The 20,368-nt window shown below is 44.0% G+C and overlaps 1 pseudogene; it reads right to left on the minus strand.

Annotated features, from left to right (window-relative positions):
- Positions 1–7,531: 7,531 nt before the first annotated feature.
- LOC136459402 (uncharacterized) lies at positions 7,532–9,889 on the minus strand (annotated as a pseudogene).
- Positions 9,890–20,368: the final 10,479 nt, after the last annotated feature.

A 20,368-nucleotide genomic window follows, 5' to 3' on the forward strand; every position in this document is an offset into this window, starting at 1 on the left:
AATGAAAGAGAGATTCAAGAGGGGATTAGGCACCTATAGCAAGATATTGGCCCTAGTGCTTAACGCCATGGTGCCCTTTGCAAATGCAGTGCTTAGGCCTAAGGACTACACTTATGCTATAGTGCCGCATAAGTTGAAAAGTACACACCTTTTTTTGATCGCTGCATAGGAGCCCTCAATGGAACTCACAAAGAAGTTATTGTTAAAGCAGCAGAACATGATGCCTACACTAATAGGCATGGTTACACCAGCCAAAATGTGGTTGCTACTTGTGACTTCAACATGAGGTTCACGTATGTTGGCAGTGGGACAGAGGGTTCAGCGCATGACATGCGGGTGCTAAAGACGCTTGGGAGGATCCCAATTTCCCGCACCCACCACCAGGTTTGTTTAACTAAATTGGTTGTTTGTGACAAGTGTTTGTTACCTTGTCTATTTGTGACCTTGTCTGTTTGTAAGTTTGTGTGTAGGAAGATATTATTTGGTGGACTCTAGTTACGCACTAAGCTCGGGATATCTACCGCCACATCCAAGAAACCAATGTGGTGACGCGGAGGAGGTGTTCAACCACCACCATTCCAAGCTGCGCACTGTTATAGAACAGACATTTGGGGCCACGAAAGCTAAGTGGCAAACGTTGAAATGCGTACCTCACTATAAGGGCACAAAGCAATCACAAATAATTCTTGCTTTGTGTGCATTGAACAACTACGTGCATGAACTAGAGGCAAAGAAGACAGCAGTAACGTACGAGGAACCACAAGGACTTAGCCCTTTGACTCAAGTGGCACTTATGGCATTATCTGACCCTAGGGATATGGACCAAGTCTAGGACTGGATTACTTTCGGACTAGGACTACTTGGGAAGACGACGTATGTGAATCTGTTAAAGTAGTGTTAGAAAAGTTACTCATTCATCAATCTTTTGTTGACTGCCTAGTTGGGACTGAACATGCTGTTATAAACATGTAGGTGAATGTGTACTAAAGGATACATGGACAAGGGGAGCAGCCAATGATAGGAAGAAGAGGGCACCAGTTGCTTTCTGGATTTTGAACAATTGGGCTTCTTCTTCTAGGATGTACCTATAAGTGGGTACAAGTTTTGTATTACTGTTCCACAGATGCACCCAATTAGACTTAGAGGACTGATGTCATTTGCACAAATTTAGTAATGACCGCTAATTAATTGTTGTAATGGGCAACTGTAAACAAGAAGAGTGCATATGTAACACTTCTTGTAGCAGCTGATCATGTGGCTCCTAGGGGGCTACAAGTTTTGTAGTTGTGCCCACTACTTCCATTGGTAAGTTGTAAGCCGAGTACTTTAGTAGTATGTTGGACGGCATGGAATGTTGTATGCAACTCTATGTGTCGTGTGTTGTAAAGGACTTGTAATGAAACATCCATTACATACTATGCTATAAATTGTAGTAACTTATGCGTTCAAATGATGCTGATAGTGAGCAGGAACCTACCTAAACTTTTTATTTTGTTGACACTACGAGGCTCCACGTGAGATACATCAACGCTTAGCCACAAACCTCGGTGTCAGGTATATTAACGCTGAGTTAAGAGCACATTGCTGGTCCTTACTAAGAAAATGGTGCCCGCAGCGCCACCATGCATGGCCTCGGTGTCGTATCACAACACGCCAGGCCAAAGAACTCGGCGTCAAATGTAACCACGCCAAGGTGTATGCCCGTAGCTAGTTCCTTACTGAGTAAGGTGTGCTCGCGACGCTGACATAGCTGACCTAGATGCTAAGTCAAATGACACCGAGGCCCATACCTAAGCGCCACCCGATTCCACGCCGAGGCTAGGCCCGCAAACCTCAGTGGGGGCTGAAGTAACCCGACGCCGAGACACATGGCCTCGGCATGCAGTTATCCCACGTTGAACCCTAGAACCACAATGACTAGGCTCAGTGTGCAATGACAAAGCATGGACCCCCTACCGTTCAGCGTACATCGACTCAACACTGAGCCTCGAACTGAGCCCCTTGGCATGCGATGAGTTAGCGCTGCCCTTTTTGTGCTCGGCGTGCATCGACTCGACGTCGAGGGCCGAACCCTAGGTGACTAAACTGACCAATGATTGGGCAACCTTCGGCATGCAATGACAAAGCGCGAACCCCCTTATACTCAGTGTACGTCGACTCAATGCCGAGCCTGAACTGAACCCACCCTACCCTCGGTGCGTGAGGAGTCAGCACGGCCCTTCTTGTGCTCGGTGTGCATCCACTCGACGCCGAGCCCCGAACTAGCCTCATCGTCGAGCCCCCACCCTTTATAGGGCTCTTTGTCATCCAATTTTATAGTGTTATTCATAATGCTCGCTTTGCTACCTGGTCTTCCACTAGGACAGGGTTTGATTGGGATTGTTTAAGCAATTCTTGTAAGCGTAGACCCCTTGCCAATTGATTCTAATTTGTTTCATGTAGAGCAGATGCCAATTGTTGCTTCAAGCTCAACCAGCAATGTTGATGGGGAAAAGGCGCTCCAAGTTTGGTAAATGGATACAATGTTCCTTACATGGGTTCAAATGAAACACAAGAAAACACAATGAAAGGTCTAGTACATAACAACATTGTTCAATAATAAAGCACGGAACTACCAAATCTAAAGCATGGAACTACCACACATTGCAATCATAAATCCTCAGTCAGAAACATACTGAGTAAGCAACTCGTTGTCCGAGTACCAATCCTCTACCACAACCTTGTTGTTGTGGCTAGGCTCACTAGTATTGCCTTGATTCATGTGTTGACTATAGTAAGCGGCCTCCGCTGCATCTATGGCCTAAGACAAGAATGTGTTCTCCTCCGCCTCGTTGATGTGGGTATGCTCACCTACATTGCCCTGATCTGCCTGATGCCTATAGTAAGTGGCCTCCGCTTCATCTATAGCCTCTGCGGCCTAAGAGAAGAACGCATCCTCATCCTCCTCCGCCTGGAAGCTCGCCTCTGCTAGAGTGATGAGCTCGCCCAGTCTGCCAGTATCATCCTCATTCTCCTTTGCCTACAAGCCTGCCTCCTTTAGAGCAATGAGATCGCTCAACCTGGCAGTGTTGTCGTCATCCTCATCCCCCTCATTGTCCAACACAATTGGAGATAGAACGGTGCGACCAGCTCACATTCTATGTTCATCTAACTTTTTTCCTAAAACCTTGCATGGGCCACCTCTGCGGCATGGTCGTCGCTGCATCCAATCCCTTCATGTATAAAATGCAACCAGTTAGCAACGCGATTATATTACATTTCAAGTCAGGCAACAAAAATAACAAGGCTTTCAATCACTCACTGGCACACAATGCAACAACATAGTCGTTCAAGACCTGCATCTATACTCTTGTCTCCTCCCTTTCCTCCTTTCTTCCCCTCTCCTCCTCTAACGTCCTCTATCTCTCCAACCCACATTTGTCAAGCCTAACACCGATCGGGTTACAAATACCGCGTTGTCTAGCAAACTCACGTGTTTTCTTCTTTCGCTGTTTAACAAAGTCATCGATGTACTGAGGTCCATATCCCCTCTTCCATGTAAGTACTTTCCTCCCCTTCAAGTTATCTAAAAACTTAGCTTGACCATCATAAGATTCCCACTTGCATTTTCTAGTGCTCTATTCAAACGAAAAATTAGATCATAACTCTTTGCAAAAGAAAAAACGATTTCATGTTTTCCACAATAATAACCAACCTCATCATAGTCAACCATATGGCCGCAATAATGGCCTACTCAGCAATAGTTGGCTTTAACACCACATTCGTACATGACAGGAGGTTATTTGTAAATTACCCTTTCTTTTTTCTTTTCCTTTGCCTTTGGCGGCTCCGACCATTGATTCTTAGGACCATAGAGCCACTCCTTGAAACGACACTTCTCCATTGCAAACACCTAAAAAAGGTGATATTAGTACATGAACACATATAGCTCAACATTTCAACAGATACACTTTTCACTTACTTCATGCTTGTTTGGACACACAAACTCCAATGTATTCTTAGGGTTTATCATAGCTTGATCTCCACAATCACACAGAGGAGGTTTCTCGAGTCATCTAACTGCCGCTAAGTGCTTCTCCTTAGTCATCATTGGTAGGGGTTAGAGAGAGGTGGAACCCACTGCTCGAAGTGTTCACGTGGATGTCTCCCTCTCCACCAATCGTCGAAAAGGAGGTACCTTGGGTCAAACTTATCTGGACCATCGATCCACTAAAAGAAAAGCACCTCTCATGGGCCTACACAACAAGATTCCAACAAAATATTAGTAACCTACTAACACAAATGAAGAAAAAAGATACATAATTAATTAAAATGACTGCATGTGTAGAAGCAACGTGCCGATGTGCCCGGATGTCTCGATTGAAACACGTCGGCCGAGAAACAATAGCCATAGTGAGGGTCAGGGAGGTCAGGAGGGATGGGGGCATCTTTGCTAGACGCGTTGGGATATAATTCTCTAGGACGACCCTATTTTCGTCTTGCATCTAACAAAATGGTTGTAATTAAACACCAATCTAAGGATGCTAATTAAATTAAACAAAAAATAAATAGTAAAGCAAACTAAAGGTGAACCATTTGCATTAAAAAATTAACCCTTATGTATTCAGTAAACAACTAACCCTAATCCACCAATGAACAACTAACTCAGCAATGGAAACAGAGTTAGTATAACACAATAAACATACATTTGAGGCCTAGAATCGATTAAGACATAGTTTTTTCAAATGACATCAACCAACCAATCAAAGCCTACTAGCCAAAACAAAAACAACAAATACAACCAAATCTAACTGGATAAAATGAAAGAGGTCAAGGAGGACCACCTTGGGGAAGCGTCCTAAACCTTGACCTAGCCTCCCTATACCTACATTTAGGGTTTAGGGTTCATGGGGAGAGGGGGGACACAAATGAATGCACCAAGGAAAGGAGAGAATGGAGGAGGGAGGAAGAAGGGGGATGTGGTGCGGCCTTATGTGCCCAGACCTCGGAGTTGAATCGGGCCGCGTCGAGGTATGGGTTTGGCGTTAACTAAGCCCACGCCGAGCTCTGCGGGCCCTTGTGCCACGGTAAATAATACGACCAGAGTCAGCGCTGACGTGGTGGTACCTCAGCGTCAACTGACACTGCGCTGAGGCACAGACCACGGTGTTGTGTCCTAACACACCGAGTGTTTGGTCTATTCCCAAAAAATGTTTCGCTAGGAGTTATTTGTAAAAATATTTTCAAAAAGGACTAAAATACAAAAATTTCACACAAAGAACCAGGGAAAACGTCACTGAGATTTGTCCACGGGACAGCCTCATTTCTTTTTTCTTTTTTCTTTTTTTGAGCAAAGACAGCCCCATTTCTTCTACTCTCTGCGCCACGCCTACCCCATGAACCATGGACAGCCCAGCCCAGCCCTAGCCATTCGAACGGCCCTACACTTGCTACCTTTACCGTTCCCCCTCCCCCACTCGGCCCAAACGAGCCCACTCTTACGCACTAGGCCCAGAAGTTCCGCCCAATGAGGCCACGAGCTTGCCAGTTGCCGCCCCGTCCCAATGCTGGATTGGCTCATGAGCACACGCGCCAAACTGCCGGTGTCGTAGTCGTGCGTCACGCCGCCCCGGCGCTTCTGAACCAAAATTCCGATGTGTCATACTCCATGATACACTACACTGCCTCTGAACCAAAATGAGTCTTGTTGCCGAATATGTAACGGAAAATGTTAAAATCACTTGTTTTGATTTCTATCAATAGGAGGCCTTTTAGATTCAGACATTCAGTATTAATAACAAGTTCATATTGTTATGATCATGATTAATATGGTAATGCTAATTACGGCATCCGTCCGGGCGTGTGCGTCCCCCGTTCCTAGGCCTGCGTAGCGATTGGGTCCAACAGGCAATAGCCTTGCTTCTCTCTACGCTCTCTCCTCCATCTCTACCCCGCGACAGAACCCCCATTGACAAAAATTCGAGGCTTCACCGCATCGAACGCCCGCCCCACTCCGCCTCGCCGCTGGGCACCGTGCGGTGCCCCCATCCCGCTCTGCACCGCGTCTGCTGCCACGCCGCACCCACTCCTCCTCTAGAACCTTGTCCACGCTAGTGTGGTCAATGAGTCGGACATCTTCGACGGCGCGAGGGATGACAACGACGGCCTCCTTTGGGCGCTCATCAACACGAACCTCCCTAGCAGGGACCTCGACCTCGACATGTGGAAGCTCCTGGCCATCGTGGCATTCTCCTTCACCGGCGTGCCCGTGCTGCTCGGGTACCTCGTCCAAGCAGCAAGGTGACATTTACACAGTGCATGTTGCAAGCGTATGTTTCAAGTGTTTCATATGTTTTATCTAGATGTTGCAAGTGTTACATCTTGATGTTGCAAAAGTACATCGTGATGTTGCACATGTTGCAACAGCTATACACGTATGTTTCAAGTGTTTGTTTCAAATGTTTCATCTGTTTTTTTAGACATTCGTTGCAAGTGTTTTATCTAGATGTTGCATATGTTTCACACGTATGTTGCAAGTGTTTTATCTAGATGCTGCATGTGTTTGTAACGGTTTTCAAGAGTTTTCAACTGTTTTGCAAGTATTTCAGACACATGTTGTAAGTGTTTCAGCTGTTTAGTACATATGTTACAAATGTGTTTTATCTAGATGTTTCAAAAGTAGACCAGGATGTTGCACATATTGCAATATGACCCACCCCACCACAACCGTCTGCTGCAGATGCTTGGGCGGTGAACAAGCGCGTGGGGGAGCGAAGGGATGGACACTGCTCGGCAGTGGCACGGGAAGCGGAGGGCGATGGCGGCAGGAGCGCAGGTACGTGGTCCTCGCGGGGCACGTGGGTGCGGCAAGTGGAGGGGATGCTGACAGAAAGCGGAGAGGGCGCGGGTGTCTGGACAGAGGTGCAAAGTGGGGGGTGTAGTTTTTTGGGAGCAGCAGACGTCGACGTCAGGCGCATAAACGGACTGTAGCCACAGGCATTCGTCCGGACATCTGGATGCTAGCTGTGACGTGAATAATATGGTTTTAGTCATATATATAAATTGAGTGCTTTTTAGGTTGGGTTGACCATTTTTTTATCAACTTAGCAACATGTTTTCTCCATTTCAATGGAGTTATTATCGATCCCAGCCCAGGGATCCACAGACGTGCATGATAGGTGCCTAGGCCAAGCAAGCTTGCCTAGCTACAGGCCCGTACCTACGTTTTTGTGGCCTTGGTGCAAAACATAAAGTGGGGGCCTATATTTATAAAATGCAAATAGCCAAAGTGCACGTAGACTTCCTCATGTAATACCATAAGCATTCGTACAAAACGATTAAATGACGAATCTTACTTACTGACAACTTCTTAGCTTCTATTAAAAAGCATCATTCGTCTAGTATTCTTTGAAATGAAATCTTCAATTATATCTTCATACTTAATCTTCTCTAGAACATCATTTTCAAGCGCAATTGTCGCCAATCTATTTAGCCTTCCTTGTTTCATAGTACTGCGCATGTAGGTCTTTAGCAACTTCAATTTGGAAAAGCTTCATTCTGCGGATGCAACTGTTACAGGAATAGTTAACAAAATTCTGTATGCAACAAGGGCATTAGGAAAACAGCCCATCCGTTTCACAAACTTCAGAACATCAAGAGGGTCCATGTCTTCCTTTGGAATGAAATCTTGGAGAAACTTTAACTCCACATGTAATTCTTTGCCATCAATATCAGAATGGTCACCACTCTTAAGTGCAGCCTCAAGACGAGCACAAGAAGACAACAAACTCTTGTCATCTAAGGAACATAATTTCTTTGAAGTAAACAAAAAACCAAAAGTTTTTTCGTACCCCTAGTGTTGTTCGAACCTCTTTGTAAGTGAAGCAATAGCTTGATCAATAATGGATAGAAAATAATTGATTCTAATTGACTCCTCTATAGATTGTGAAGCAATAGATTCATCTTTAGGTGTCTCATCAAATTGTCGTTTCATTTTGATTTTACGCTTGGTATGGAATGTTGGTTCAACATCCATCTCGCGTGCAATTTCTTTTGCAGATTCTAATGCATTTGGAAAACCAGTTTCTCTTTACTTAGTGAAGAATGAAATCAGCCCCTGCACTTTCTCAATAGCAATATCAATAAGCATATCCTTTGCTTGTAATTGTTTGCTGACCAAATTAATAGCAGATAATACTTCATACCAGATAACTAATGCCACTATAAATTCAAAGTCACCAAGTTCATTGGTCGCCAAGGATTTAGCTTCAGTACATATTGCTGCATCATTATCAGTATCTGATACTTCCAGTAAAGCTTCTCGTATATCCTGCATTTGGAACCTTATAGCCTTAACACTGTCAATACGACTCTCCCAGCGAGTTGCTGACAATGGCTTGAGAGTGAATCCTGATATGTTATCTTTCAAAATTTGCCATCTCTTAGTGGACTTAGCAAATATTGTATAGATACGTTGTATGATTCCAAAAAAATCTTTTGCTTTACCGCAACTCTTTGCCATATCACATAGTGCTAAATTAAGACTATGACAGCCACAAGCAGAATAAAAGGCTCGAGGATTGATCTCCAAAACTTTCTTTTGTACCCCTATATTTTTCCGTTTCATATCTGATCCATTGTCGTATCCTTGTCCTCTCACATTGTCTATATCAAGGTCAAGATTCTTCAATTCATTTTGTAAAACATCAAATAACCCTTGGCCTGTAGTATCATTAATATCCAGAAAACCTAAGAACGATTCCTCAATACAAATAGAATCTAAAGATGTGTCAACATATCTTATGATCAAAGGCATTTGTTCTTGGTGGCTTATATCAGGGGTACAATCAAGGATAACTGAGAAATACTTTGATTTCATTATTTTTCTAATTATTTCAGACCTGATAGAAGCAGCAAGCAAATCTATTACCTCATTCTGGATGCCATGATCAAGGTAATGTGTATGGATATCATCATTTGTTATACGTTGAACATGCTCCTGAATAACCGGATCAAATTCAGCCATCATTTCAACCATGCCTAGGAAATTGCCATTGCTGTCCTGATACAGCTTGCTATTGGTGCCACGAATTGCTAAGTTATGCTTTGCAAGGAATTTTGCAATCAAAATAATTCTGAACAAAACCTTCCTCCAATGTTCCTTTTCCTTCTCAATTTCTCTATGAGCAACTTTATCAATAGTTTGGTTGTTATCAAATCTGAGACGCATGTCATACCAAGAGGCCATATTTGTAATATGATCTGCACTAGTTTCATGATCTTTAAGTCGAGTGCCAACATGTGACCAATCACTCAGACCTTCATTTGCTAGCTGACTCCTTAAATGCCCCTTTCTTAATAACTTGTAACAAAAACAGAATACTCTATCAAGCTCTTTGGAATATACCAGTCATTCTCTATCACAAGTTTCCCCATTTGATAAAATTCCAGTATATAATGCTGCAGAAAACCTCCTTGATAACCTATCTTTAGGACCTTTCTGAATAGACAAGTCCCTTTTAGGACCCTTTTGGACCAAAATATCAACCTGTTTTTGATCTAGTCCATCCCAATATCTTGGATCAAATATGTTAGGCTGAAAAGAAACCCTCAAATCATTGTCACTTTCAATACTAGCTGATCCATCAAGGGTAGCATCAACACCATCCGCATTGTTGGGATTAAATTGCACTGATTCAGTTTCTAAAGTGTGAGACTCAACGTTGTCTGTGTTATCACCATGATTTCCATCACTGTGTGCCCGAGGAGTTTCATCTGGTGCACTAGTTTGACAGTTCTTAACAACAAATCTATCAATAACACCCTTTTGAGTCTGAGCAAATTGTTCAAGCCTTTGTTTCTTCTTGCGATTTTCATTACCTGACTCATATTTTCTATTTCTAGAAGACATGATAAATAAATAGGCCTCCCTGTTTCATGAATTACAAAGCAACAAAGCTAAATTAACAAATCATTGGCTCGATTGCACACAAATCATTGAGCCAGTCACCACATAGGCAGTTAGGCACATACCTGCACACTGTACAGATAGCAGATTGATGGTTGATTCTTGTCCTGGGCTCTTGGTGACTCAAGCACTCGGCGAGATTGCGGCGGCCGGCGGCGCTGAGGCGAAGGCGAGAAGCGCGGTTCCTACTTCCTCGATGGTCACATCACGGGTGTCAGGCGATCTGGATTAGAATTCTAATCGGCAGGCCTGCTAATCGGACCGGCAACAGAATCTCAAAAGTCGCATGAACATGGGTGCCATCAGCTCCAGGCCCGTATATCATCAGATTCTCAAAAGCTAACAGAGGCCACCAGAGAGAGGTTAGGTCACGTTGTTGAACATGGGGGCCCCAAAAATTTGGAGGCCTGGTGCAGTCGGCCCAGTTGCCATGCATGATATACGAGCCTGCCTAGCTAGAAACTAAAGAGGCTCTAAGGGCCTGTTTGGTTAGAGGCCTGGCAGGGCAACACATCCTGGTGTCAGGGGTCCAAAATCAGACACATGGGATGTATGTATGTTCCAGGCAGCTTTTTGCATGCTCCGACCAAACATGCCTTAAAATTCTCTCCCACTAGCTCGTGGGGTGAGAGATTGGTGATCGACTTTTTCCAATAATTCAAACCAAAATTCCCAAATGAAGTTCTCAAAAAAAAATCCCAAATGAATACACATGACAGGAGCCAATGATTCGTTGTCTCTCCGAATTTTTTTACGAGCACAGACTCATCTAATGTGTATTTTCCGGTGCTCAACTATTGCTTTTGGGCAATCTGGATTGCATATTTAGTTTTTCTTATTAGAAACAAAGCTTGACGATATCTAGCAACATATATATGATATGAACCCTTCATATCTTACTTTAGCTTGATGAGGATTTCCGGACAATACCAAACATCTCGTGAAAATTTGTGTTGCTCCTGTTATGACGGCAAAAAAAAAAAAAAAAAAAAAAAAAAAACGGGTTTAGAAACCCGGTGGTAGGAGCTCGCAATCGCAAGGGTTAGCATGTTTGGGTGGGTAGGAGCATATCAAGAGTATCATATTTTCCTTGCTAATCTTTGATTTTTAGTAAGATGAGAAAAATCCATATCAATAATTCCTAATCATTTCTCCTAAAATTTACGTACTTGGGATATCCTTCCCCGTCGCGCGCAACTTTACGCGGAGTCGCGGTCGCGCGGATACCATGTATTCATCAGCCAATTAAAGGCAGAAGGACGAAAAAAGAATAAATAGTGCGAAAGGATTCCAAATGCAAATATACAAGAGAGAAAAATATATATAAAATTGGCTAAAATAATTTAGAAATAGTATAGGATTTCTAATGTAAAATTGTCTTCTGTATTTTAGGAGTGAATTATTGAAAACTATTGGAGATGACCTTCTTTTTTTTCTCCCAATACATTTTTAGGAGTTGAAAAACATGAGCTCTTTGAGAGAAAAATTTAGGATACTCTTACTGGTTGTCTATGCGGCCTCACTCGTCACCGCCAATAGGAGGAACCCCTAATTTCTTTATTTGTCTATTCATATTCCTTGCTCATGCTTAGTAGTCAACTGTGATGGAAGTGCTCTTAGAGCTAGGTCAATAATAGAGCTAAATGCTTGGCTATAAGTCAAGTTATAAGAGCCAAGTCATATAATAGTTGTCTCATATTTGTCTATAAAAAGATTGTTTATTATTATCTGGTACCATGTCTTATTTTCTCTTTCATACTTCTCCCCATATACACTATTGTTTGGGCCCATAGATGCCTATGCTTCCATTTTTAGCTTGGTGCTAAAATAAGAGCCAATCTCTCTTCTATCTCCTCTCTTCTCTCCTTCACATGAGCAAAAAATACTGACTAGCTTGGCTATAAGCCCATTGTTGTATTTGCTCTTAGTTGGCCCTTGATTTTCCTTCGTCCATCTTCCACTGACTATTTATAAATCTTATATTCATAGGCTCAGTCCATAACGATAGGAGTATATGTGCACGTATGCGAGTCTATGCTCTCTCTCTCCCAACTTGAGGAGATAAAGACATTGCGGCCAAGCGAGCGACGAACAAGCTAAGCAGTCGCCAGGTCTTTGCTATTCAGATAAGTCATGTTCGTTTCGCTAAAAAGTTAGGCTAAAAAGTATTGTCCACTAATTTATTATGAGAGAAAAACACTATACAATGACTGATACGTCAGGCTGATAAGTTCTGGTCGAAGGATATATATACTGTGAAATGTGAAGCAAAACCAGGCCTGAAGCCTCTGTTGGACACTGAAAGGCCATTCCAACATAGAAAGCCTCACTCGTCTTGTTTATCCTTGTGTCTGCCTTGGGAGCACCACGGTCCACGGCGCGCCTTGCCCCTGCCCCGCAAAACATTATATATTATATACAGAACCATAGGCATATCTGCTTCATATAAGATTCTCCAAGCAATCCACCAATAATGAAGCGAACTGGACCTACCGTACCATTTCCAAACTTCAATTCTTAGTGCATCACTGTCAGTTTGTTGATACTGATCCAGATCCCCTGGACACCAAGAAAGTGGACCGCAGCACCGGGCGAGCCGGCGCCCTTCCGCTGAAAGATTATCCCGGGGGCCGGGACAGCTCATGCGCGTCGAAATCCAAGGGCGATCGGAGTAGGCGAGCGGCTCATCCTCGCTGTTAACGATGACAACTTGTCCTCGGCTCCTCACCCAAAAACTGGACGGTACACAGCATGACAGCATGCATGTGTTAGTTGCCAATACAGAACTAGCTAGCTAGCTGGTGTTGCTGCTGAATGTTTCAATAGATGTAACACCCGGTCTACTTTTGAAACATCCAAATACAATAGTTGTAACATAGGTCTGAAGACAGTTGAAACACTTCAAACATGCTTCCAGAACACTTGAAAAGAACACCTAAAAACACTTTTTGAGAACCAATGCAACCATACGCAACATCCAAATAAAACACATGCAACTATGCGTGAAACATATGCAACATCTAGATAAACACACTTGCAACATGCGTCCGGAAAACATAGATGAAACACACGTCTGAAACATCTTAAACACTCGAAACATACTCCCGACATATGCAACATGTGCAACATCTCCCAAGATACTTCTACAATATCCATTGAAACAAATGCAACATACATAACACTTGAAACATACATATGCAACATAGGAGAGGGAAAGGCTGAGCCGATCGAATCCGGCCGCCAGGGTGGAGGGAGCTCGGTCGCAGGGGTGAGAGAGGGCACCGTGCCGGGGTGGGGCAAAGCCGCCCACTCCCCTACAATACCACAGCGCCACCTCCATGGATCTCACTCGTACTCCATGGATCTCGCTGGGGTGGGGAAGAGGCCCCCGGATCCGCGGGCATTGGGCGCGCCCGGTGTGGGTGAGGACGCCAGGGTGGGGAAGAAACCGCCGGGGTGGGGGAGAAGGACGTCGGGGTGGAGGAAGGAGCCGCCAGGGTGGAAGAGGAGGACACTGGGGTGAAGGAGCGTGCACGCCGGGTGGGTGAGGGTGCCATCGCCATCCAGGGAAGTGGCCATGGCCACGTCATCAGGGTGTGGCAGGGCACGAGCGTGGAAGGGGTAAGAATGGGGAGGGGCGCGAGCACGTGCGGGAGTGAGCGGTGGGAGGAGTCCGGGCGTCTTAATCATACCATTATCGATGATTAAACGAAAACATCACACCACCATGTAGTGTTTACACGGTGTTTAAATAGGCTAAACGACTGTTTAGGTGAACAGTGGTCAGGTGAATTCAAGTGGAAAATTAACTTTCGATGCATATAGAATAGGGTGAATTAAGGTATAGCCAAATAAGACCTATAGTAAGTGATTTTGCATGGTTTTGTGGCAGAAACATTGTGGATCCTAGTTAAGCGCAATGTTCCACCAACTCTAGGAATAGTGAGAACCGAGCGTAGCTCGGGTGGCAAGGCCCGGTGGTTGGGACCTTGCCGGCCGGAGTTCAAGCCCCCGTGGCTGCGAATTTTCGGTCTCTCACCGGGGTTTGCCCCCAATAAATTTCGTTGCCTCTCACACGTGGAGCCACAGAAGGAATGCGACGCGCCCGTCGCCTACGGTGCTATGGTTGGACCCAGTGATCTCACAAAGGACGCGATCTGGTGATCTGAGTATAGTTGTAGGTTTGTTTGTGTATGCGTGGTGTGAGTGTGGTGTGCGTGTGTGAGGTTGGTGTGTGTCTGTACATGAACAGTGTATCTATATGAGAGGCGTCAACAAAAAAAAAAAACTCTAGGAGCAGTGAATGAGACCGAGAATAGCAGTTTTCAGAACAACGCGGCAGCGTGGATTACCAATTTGCCACAAGGGCATGTCCCATCTTCGTTCATGAAAGGTGAAAGTCTACTGCTCAAGCAGAGGGTAAGGGTGATAAGGTCAAGAGAAAACGCCAAAGAGACACATCCAAAATTAGAGCCCTCGTGACCTTTGGGTGACCTTTGTATAGAGGTTTTCTCATGCTTGTGGGTAAAAAGAAAAAAAATCTGGAGGCACAGGTTCTCTAAAGAAACTGATGGAGTTTTTTCTAAATACTCCCTCCAACACTTATGAAACAAAATAAACACCAATAGATTTGATATATAGAATATATATTTTTATAATAAATTTATTTAGAGGCATAAATGCTAACAATATTTATTATAAATTTAGTCAAACTTGAGCTAATTTGACCGGCATATTTCTTATAGTTGTACTCTCTCCGTCCCAGAAAGAGAGTCATTCTACGACTCAACGTTTGTCCTAGAAAAAGATCGTTTTAGGCGAGTATAGGTCCTGCAGGCTATTCCATTCGCCACTGCCACTCCCATGTGCCTTGCTCCCTTCGCTGGCTCGCTCTCATCCCCTTCCTCCCACTTCTCAGCGCATGTCTCCACTCTTCAACGGTCCACCCCCCCCCCCCCCCCCCACCGCTCCCGTCCCCACCCCCACTGTCAGCACCCAGTTGCCCATCGCCGTTGGCAGCCCTCTCATCTTCTCCTCCACCGGCGGGAGTCCAGCACCCTCCATCATCGCTTCCTTTGTCGAGATCCAGCGCTCTCCCTCACCCTCTCCTCCACCCGTGGCCCCCTTCCCTTCTCCTCCACTGACGCCCCTCCTCTTCATCACTAGAGAGGACAGGCTCGGCCCCATCCAGAGATGTCGTTGCGCTGGGAGATGCCAAGCGTGGGAGTTGGCGGAGCGGATGTAGCCCGTGCATCGACAAGGAGGCCGGCACCCTCCCTCCTCTTCTCTTCATCCGAGATCCAGCACACTCCCTCCTCTTCTCATCCACCGGTGGCCCCCTCTCGCTCCTTCTCCTCCACCGGGCTCCTCTTCTCCACTAGTGAGGCTGCCGACGAAGGCGGGCGAGGCTGTCGGTGCTTGGAGAGGCTTCCGCGCCAAGCGCTAAGCGAGGCTCCTGCGCTAAGCGAGGCCACCGGCGAGAGCGGACGTGACTCCCATGTCGTCGAGTGATGCCCCACGCTGGATGTAGATCTAGATGGATTAGGATTGATAGAAGAGAGGAGAGAGAACATATAGGGGTATAAAGGTCTTTTTCCTTACTCCTTGGTTAACGTGTTGAGTGCTAAAACGTTATTTTTATTGGGATGGAGGGAGTATTCTTTTGTGGACCGAGGGAGTACATCACACAATCCAATGAAATGACCTTGTATCAGGGCTGAGTGTTGACTTTGCTTATAGCTGACTACTACTGCCTGTTGTAATCTGGAATAAGATATGGTCAGAGCACACAACAACAGTGGCCTTGTTTAGTTTCTCCCAAAAAATTTACACCATATCCCATCAAATGTTTGAACTCATACATGGAGTATTAAATATAGACTAAAAAATAACTAACAGCATAGATTGCGACAACTTTGCGAGGCGAATCTTTTAAGCCTAATTAGTCCATAATTTTATAATAAAGTGCTACAGTAACACATGTGCTAATGATTGGTTAATTAGGCTTAATAAATTCGTCTTACGGTTTACTGACGGATTCTATAATTTGTTTTTTATTAGTATCTGAATACCCATACTATACCTCTATATAATACCCGATGTGATACCTTAAAACTTTATTCGAACCAAAGAAGGCTAGAATCATTTTGTCAGCTGGGCTGGGCCTCCATTCATACGTGCATAGTATCTGCAGGCTGCAACCTCCGTGCATGCATCAAGTAGACAGGCTACCAGAAACACGTAGTGCGAGAACAGGGAGACTGGCAGAAAATTAAGAATATGGCTGGAAAGGAAAAGAAGAGAAAAGTCCGTAACCAATAATACTGCAAGCTAGCATCCAATATTCCAATGTCATGCTTGCTTTTGCAATCCTTTATTTCTTAACGATGATTATTATATTACTATTCTACTCACGTCTCGTTTAGTTTCTCCCTCTAAAATTTAGTCCATATCACATTGGATGATGTTGACACGTGCATAGAGTATTAAATATAGACTAAAAAATAACTAATTGCACAGATTGCGACCAATTTATGAGATGAATTTTTTAAGTCTAATTAGTTAATGATTTGACAATGTGATACTACCATAAACATGTGCTAATGATGAATTAATTAGACTTAATAAATTCGTCTCGTGGATTACTGATGACTTCTGTAATTTATTTTATTAGTACTATTCAAACACTTGATGTGACATCCCTGTGACCCCTCTAAACTCTACTCACGGATTTAAACACCAGTACCGAGTAACTATCTCTACGCAGTGCAGCTGCCTTCCTAATAAGAGTGTGTGTGTATGTGTGTGTGTGTGTATATATATATATATATATATATATATATATATATATATATATAGACACACACACGTGTCACTGTCTCAAGGGAAAGAACATTATTTCTCCACAGCGACTATTCATCGAACCACAGGTGACAACAAGTCGATGCCTGCTCTGCAAGTCTCCTCGATAAACAAGTGGCCGGGGCCGATGCATATGTTATTACGCAAGCGAACTCTCACATGCATGTCAGTGTCTTAGTTTATGAGAAAAATCAAAGAAAAAAACTTTTTAAAGCACGCTGTGGGTGTTTGGAATAACCCGACAAACCTTACCCACCAGTAGACTGTAGATGCCTATATGGCCGTCGAGTGGCGGCGATCTTCTTGAGTATCCTAACCAGAATTTTAAACCCTCACATGTCAGCGTCCTAAGTTTATGAGAAAAATCAAAGAATTTTTAAAGCACGCTGTGGATGTTGCCATAACCCGACAAGCCTTACCCAGCAGTAGATGACCGTCGAATGGCATTTAAAATTGTTCTTGAGTATCCTGCCACAGAATTTTAAACTGATATACTGCATCTCCACAAAACGTTCTTATACCTTGACTCTTCACATGTTAATATGCACTAATCTGCCACATCACTCGGTGACGGAGCTCTTGGTAGGGCTACATATGACGGACGCCCTACTTCAAATTTGCTGTGCTATATTTTACTCTGGCTCCGTTATATGTTTTTTTCTCAATGTCTATGCCATTGAGAAAGGCCATTAGGAGGAAGAACATAAGGTGGGGACATGTCATTTAGCGCCTACATGGTCTGATCATTAGGAGGAAGAACATAAGCGCCTTATGCTTCATCGCAACCAGTGTGGTTTATATTAGGCCCGTTTGGATGACAGAAACATTTCGGATTCTCAGGTGAATCACCAGAATCCCTGCCAAACATCTTTTTCAGTGAAATGAATCTCCGCGAAACACCTAGAAACGTTTCTCTGTTTTGAACTAGGAATAAGAATCACCCAAATAGGTGTTTCACAGTGATTCTAGTTCATTTCAAGGAGAATCTGGATCAATAGCCAAACGATTCACCGATTCTTACCAAGTGATTCCTATTTCAATAGAGAAACGTTTCCGGAGAGAATCTGGATCTGAAGCGTTTTTAGGAGAATCTAGATCCATACCAACCAAGGTTATTATAAGGTTGTGGCGGAGGTAGATGGATCCAATGGTTGACACTTCATGCATGTACTCTAGGTAGGTGCGTCCAAAAATGGTTTGAACCGATGCAAAGACTCAAATATCCTGTAATTCATGTTAGACCACTGTCGGGTCATAGGCAAACTGGCAGTCTGTTCACACAAATCTGCACCCACACCCAAAGGTCTAGCATTCCCGGATCACACAAGGCTTGCTTGGACCACTCAAGGAACAAATTGTAGCAAAGCAGGGAAAACCGGCTTCAGCAGACTCGCTACAATAAAAAAAACCTAGGAACGACTCCTAGGAAGGATCCCATCATGGAGACACTCCTGGGGTTGTTCTATGTCAGCAAGGCACGAGCGCCCACAAACGTCGTCGAGAAGCGGTGGAACAACATATATGGAGGCTAGACGAGTTAGGGTTTTTGCAAAAGATAAAATAGAAGATTGGTTGTGCTTCTGATGGATTGTGTAAGAAACATAGACCCTAGCAAAGTTTTAGTGATTTGGTGGTCGATTGGTAACATAACTATTTTGACTAACAATGTTTGCTAGTATACAAGGTACATTAATCCTTAGGATACAAATATAGACATGATCTAGTCTATGGTGAAGATCGAGGAATCAACACCACAAATGAAGATTAAAGAGGAGCATTGAAGACCCTAGAAAGACAAGCAATAAGCTCAATACATCATACAAGTGAAGCTCAAACAAATGGATGTGAAGAAACACCTCATAAAGGCACCGAAGAAGTCACCGAAGCTTTCAGGTAGGGCTAGTCCGAGCACGATTGGAAGCGGTGCACTACATACTTCTGGTGTGTGCACAAGAGAGTAGCGTCAGAGTTATGGTACTAGGGCGATTCACAAGGGTGGTCGAGGAGAAGAGAGCACCAGAGCTCTTCAGTGATGCACCATAGATTGTTATGTGGTGTAGCAGTGAGGCCCTAATCAACTATACACAATGCACTGGAGAAACCACTAGAGATTAAGGCTTCAAGCGGTTAGCCAACGGCTAGCTGGCGTGGTAAGGCACCAGACTTCTCCAACGTGGTCACCGGAGAGTTCCGGTGCTCACTGTAAGTGCAACCTTGTTTGCAACGTCTAGTAGAGTGTGTTGGAGCTATATATACCCCATACCCGCCCATTTGGAATGTGTCAGAGCTTGGGGAATCTATAATTGAGTTGAGGCTAAAAAATTTGTGCTCTAGCCACAATATGCGCTAAAGAGAAGATTAGGCTATTACCAAAAAATGTTAGGTTTAGTGCTTATGCTAGTTAGAGTCCGCTTTAGAACTTGCTCTAGGTTTAGGTCTAGTGTTTAGTAAGGTTTGCATACCTCCTTGCGTGAGTGCTTGCACGCACCAAAAGTTGAACACACAGGACTTGGAATGTTACCAGATCACACTAACCGAGCTTGTGGTGTGGCCGCTGGCTGTGCATGGGGACAAGAGGCCCTTAGTGCTTTGGCCAAAAGCTCTCCATAGTGAAGACTGTGGGGGGTCATGCGATGACCCATTTGCGTATGGGGAAAGCCCGTGGACTATCCATAGAGTTACTCAACCGCGGAGTTTGGCCTTTGCGAGGGGCTTCAATGAGGATTAGTGGAAATCACGGGAGCTTTCTGATACCTCGGGAAAAATCATCATGTGGAAGTTTGCATTCTCTAACTCAATTATGTTTTCACAATTACTTTGCTTCTTTAGTATGTGCTTTGCCTTTCTAGTCTAGCTTGTAACATTAGTTGATAGGACTGAAACCTAGGATACAAAACTTCTTTTGCGTTAGAGATGACAACATTGAAAAAATATAGTGCACATCTAAATAGAAATTGTGTAGGCGTTATAAGTGGTTTTTAGGCAATGGTGAAGTCTAATTTTTATTTTAAGAAACTTCTAAAACTAGCTTAGGCAAACGAAACTGATTTTTCCATAATCAACCCAGGTTTGCCTGTTTTGATCAGTTTTGAGCGTCAACGTTTACTATGGCAGCGGCTCGGTCCTCTCCAGCGAAGAGGTTGGCGATGGTCACTCATAGCTATTTATGCGCGTGGATAGTTGTTTTGGTGTGTTGTCTCTGGTAGTAAAGGGTGTGTTTGGTTGTGTTGTCTAGCCAGCTGACCTTGCCTCGCTCGGCAAGGCCATGCTTACCTGCTGTGGTGAGCGGTTTCAACTCATTTGACGACCAAAATTATGAAAAGCGCAATAAATAATACTGCAAGCAAGCCATCTAAACGGTGTCTCGATGCCCACAAAAAAAAAGCAAGGTACAACCAGACATCTAAATGTGTGTCTCGATGCCCACCAAAGAAAGGTACAACAAGACATCCAAATGTGCCTTATATATCAAGGAACTTCATCTTTTGCGGTGAACTTCCTTGCTATCCTCTTCATTCCAAATTATAAGCGGTTGTAATCTTTTCTAGATACATTATTTTT

This window comes from Miscanthus floridulus, chromosome 1 (genome assembly GCF_019320115.1).
Source record: "Miscanthus floridulus cultivar M001 chromosome 1, ASM1932011v1, whole genome shotgun sequence".
Lineage (NCBI taxonomy): Eukaryota > Viridiplantae > Streptophyta > Magnoliopsida > Poales > Poaceae > Miscanthus > Miscanthus floridulus.